The 3,876-nt window shown below is 43.4% G+C and overlaps 1 long non-coding RNA gene across 1 annotated transcript; it reads left to right on the top strand.

Moving 5' to 3' along the window:
• Positions 1 to 915: 915 nt before the first annotated feature.
• LOC125618728 lies at positions 916 to 3,536 on the top strand. The gene is made up of 2 exons (XR_007350139.1): positions 916 to 1,672; positions 3,092 to 3,536. It is a non-coding gene; the product is annotated as an uncharacterized LOC125618728 (long non-coding RNA).
• Positions 3,537 to 3,876: the final 340 nt, after the last annotated feature.

The raw sequence follows: 3,876 nt of genomic DNA, 5'->3' as shown, positions 1-3,876 counted from the left end.
TCAATCTCTAGAAATCTGAGGTCTGCATATTGGAATTCCAGTTCGGTTGGCCGTGACAAGCACTCTTGCCTCCACAGTAAGTACTGACCCTCCCTGGGCCTTCATGATTCCCACTTTACAAACGGTGCATCTGAAGCTGTCACGAATTGCTCAAGGTCACTCATGTTATATAAGTGAAGGAGGTTCAAGATTCAAAACCCAAAACACTCTGTGTAGCATTGTTTTAAGTGACATGTCCAAGTTTTCCGTATATTTTCAAGGATATGTCCAAGTCTAGTACATCTTCTGCTAAGCCAGCGCGGATGGGGAATGCATTCTATGGTTCTTGAATGGTGAGAATGACTTTCCTTTAAAATACCTCCTCTCTTTCTTACTTTCCTCCCAGCTCCATTATTGCTGGAAGAGTATTCAACGTGTTTCTGCCTCTTCTTCCTGGTTCTCCCACGTACTGGGCCTGGCTCCAGAGCTCTCCCTGAGCATTCCCAGGGGACAGTCCTTGTCATGCTACAGCCTGTCTCTCAGTTTTCATGAGAAATGACTCTTTGTGGCATTTACCAAAGGGGAAAAGTCTCCCAAGCTTCTCTAAATAGATTAAAGTACTGCTTTTCTCATAGTCTTTTTGAAAGGCTTTTCTTCTCTCCTCTTTTTTTAACTTCATGACTCATCTCATCACTAAGACCCAGACAGTTTGTCACATGAAAACCACTGGGGAGTCTTCCTTTCTATCCTTGGTGTGACTGAGACAGTGATTGTTCTTCCTGGCCCCAGGTAACCTCCAGGGAATACTTTTTTATTTTTAGAAAGAAGAAATATCAAAATTAAACATGTAAGATTTATTTTTTAAGGTATTTTTGTGATTGTAGATGGACAGCATGCATTTATTTTATTTGTTTATTTTCATGTAGTCCTAAGGATCGAACCCAGTGCCTCTCATATGCTAGGCACGCGCTCTACCACTGAGCTACAGCCCCAGCCCTGAGATTTAATTTTTAAATCAATATTGTGATAAAATTCAGTGGAGATGAAAAGCTCATTTGGGTAAGGCCACAATCATTTTAATTTCTGCCCTCTTATGAATGCTTAGTAACAAATTAGAATTTTCTTTATTTTTAGCATAAATCCAGTCCTGTTTGAGAGCTTCAAGGGGGTGACCATTGGGTGGAACTGCAAGGAAAGAGCAGGGATACCCTTCACTATATTTGGAGGACATAGGTGTTTAGGGGACCCTATCAAGAGAAAGTTGGAATAATTGTGGAAAAAACAAGTAGGTAGAAAGGAAAGTCCTGGTTTTTCAGGGAATATCCAAAATCATGTTTTCAACCAACACCTCTCAGTGAAGTAGTGAAAAATCAGTGACCGAGGTGTCTACTCCAGCGTCCAATCCCACTTCGGCTACTTATGAACTACATGTGGTTAGTTTGACCTCTCTGGATTAATAATAGTTACTACTGCACGGGATTATGGGGAGGCTTCAATGAAATCACACAGGTAAAACCCCTGGCGCAGCGCCTACTGGTCATCACTGTTCAAAAACATGTTACTATCGTTATAATTATCACTATTTTCTAGATGTCAATGTTCAAAGTAGTCCAAGTGGTGACAGGATGTTTTCATTGGGTATCCATCCACCCTCTCGAGTTATCAGGATCCAAGTGGATTTTTCACAGATCAGGTGAGTGGACAGGTAAGACAAACATAGTTGATGTAGGAAACAGGTAAACACATTGATTACATGTCCTCAGTGCAGGCTCATGAGGCGATGAGCCTTGGTTCCAGTGATAGGCAGGATTCCCTGAGTGCTGACATAGAGGTCCTCTCCAAAGTCTTGGTACTCATAACCTCAGCATTCATCTATAATATTCACATGATGTCACAGGGCACGGTGGCCTGTAATCCCAGTGTCTTGGGAGGCTGATGCAGGAGGATCACGAGTTCAAAGCCAGCCCCAGCTATTTAGAGAGGCCCCAAGCAACTTAGCAAGTCCCTGTCTCTAATAAAATATAAAAAAGGGCCGGGGATGTGGCTCAGTTGTTAAGGGCACCTAGAGTTCAATTCCTGAAACTAAAAAGGAAAAGAAAAAAAATCACATGATGTTAACCCAATGTTTTGAGGGAAGAAAATCTAGGCTGCAAGGAGGAGAAAGCAACGAGCAGGCACAGGGTGACTGAGAGGAGAGCTACAAGGAAGTGTTTGCTGATTGCAGATCCTGAAACAGCTCTTGCAACCCCAGACTTTACATTCAGCCTTTTATAGATTCATTAAGTTCCCGAGCTTACTAACACTGAACCAGGCCGATGGACAACTGGAATTACACTTTACAATCAAGGGACTTGCCTGATATTCTAGAATAGTAGAAGCATACTGACTTATCCTAGGCCATTTTTGGATTAATTATTATCAAATTTAGAATATTTGCAAACCAGAAATAATATCCCTCCCACCCCCAAACTGGGCAGATTAGCTCTGGATTTTAAATCAAGTAAGCCAGAAGTGAATTCCTCCAAGGCAGCAGGCTACCGGGCTGACCAGCCCTTTGGTAGTAACTTCCTGTTTAGAGATGGAAGGGGCCTCTAGATCACCTTCTCCTCTCCTTTAGACACCACCAATTCTTTCCAAACAATTATTTTATATTTATTTTTTAGTTGGACACAATACCTTTATTTTGTTTATTTATTTTTATGTGGTGCTGAGGATCGAACCCAGGGCCTCGCATGTGCTAGGCGAGCACTCTACCACAACCCCAGCCCATCCAAACATTTTTAAATTAGCCTTTGCTACAAATGTACATGTGTATCAAGTCACTCCAAACTCACCGCTTCAAAGACCGATATTTTCCCAGGTCAGTGGGCTGGCTGGGCTGGGCCTGAGGCTGGGCGCAGCTGGGGACATCTGCTCCAGCATGTACATGGCTTTGCTCCTGGAGCCCATGGCTGGCTCCCCTCCACATGTCTCTCACTGTCTGAGGTCCTGTCCAGAGCTGGCCAAGGCACACCTCCTGGAGGCAGCAGTGGCCAAAGGGCACAAGAGACCCCCCGGGGAGGCCTCTTAAGGCAGAGAGGTGGAATCAGCCTAGCATTGCTCCTGCCCGCAGGATCACAGCAAGTCACAGGGCCAAGCCCGAAGTCTGAGAGAGGAAGTACACGCCACCCTCCATGAGACTGTGGCAGGGCATGCATTCAGGAGGGTGAAGATCGGAGCCAGTCAATCTACCACTCTGGATAAGTCCCCACCCTATGCTAAAATATGCTCTCACCTGATGAATTTTCAGGACTTTTCTTCCTTCACTCATCATATTGAGGCTCTAAGCCCCCTGTGCTTCTCTCAGAATTCTCATTCCCTGCCCCAAATCGGAAACTTTTACCCTTCATTGTTTATTTACCCCTCATTGTTTATTTAAAAATGATTACTTTTTGTGTCACATTTTATTTGTGATTGTTTGGGAGCAAATCTATACAGTCCCTTTTTGAACAAGTGGCATTAGCTTTTGTGGTACTATCTCCATTCATTCCCCATAAATAATAAAGAATACAGGATTCTCTCTCTCTCTCTCTCTCTCTCTCTCTCTCTCTCTCTCTCTCTCTCACACACACACACACACACACACACACACAAGCTGGAGAGGGAGTCTAAAATCAGGAAAAGCTAATTATTGGATAGAGCTAATCCGAACATCATCATGATGGAGAATTTAAACACTGAGTATAACCATGAAGGAAATTACTAAACTTTTTAGGACTTAGTTGTTGCAAGTGAAAAAATATTCCAAAATCCAATTGCAACGTCCACAATCCATATGAGAAGGAAATAGAGCTTCAGGCCATGAAGCCTTGGTTGGTGGGACAGAGGTAGCATGACTCATGCATGTTCTATCTCTCT

This window comes from Marmota marmota, unplaced genomic scaffold (assembly GCF_001458135.2).
Source record: "Marmota marmota marmota unplaced genomic scaffold, marMar, whole genome shotgun sequence".
Taxonomy (NCBI): Eukaryota; Metazoa; Chordata; class Mammalia; order Rodentia; family Sciuridae; genus Marmota; species Marmota marmota.
This window is presented reverse-complemented; position numbering and strand designations above follow the sequence as displayed.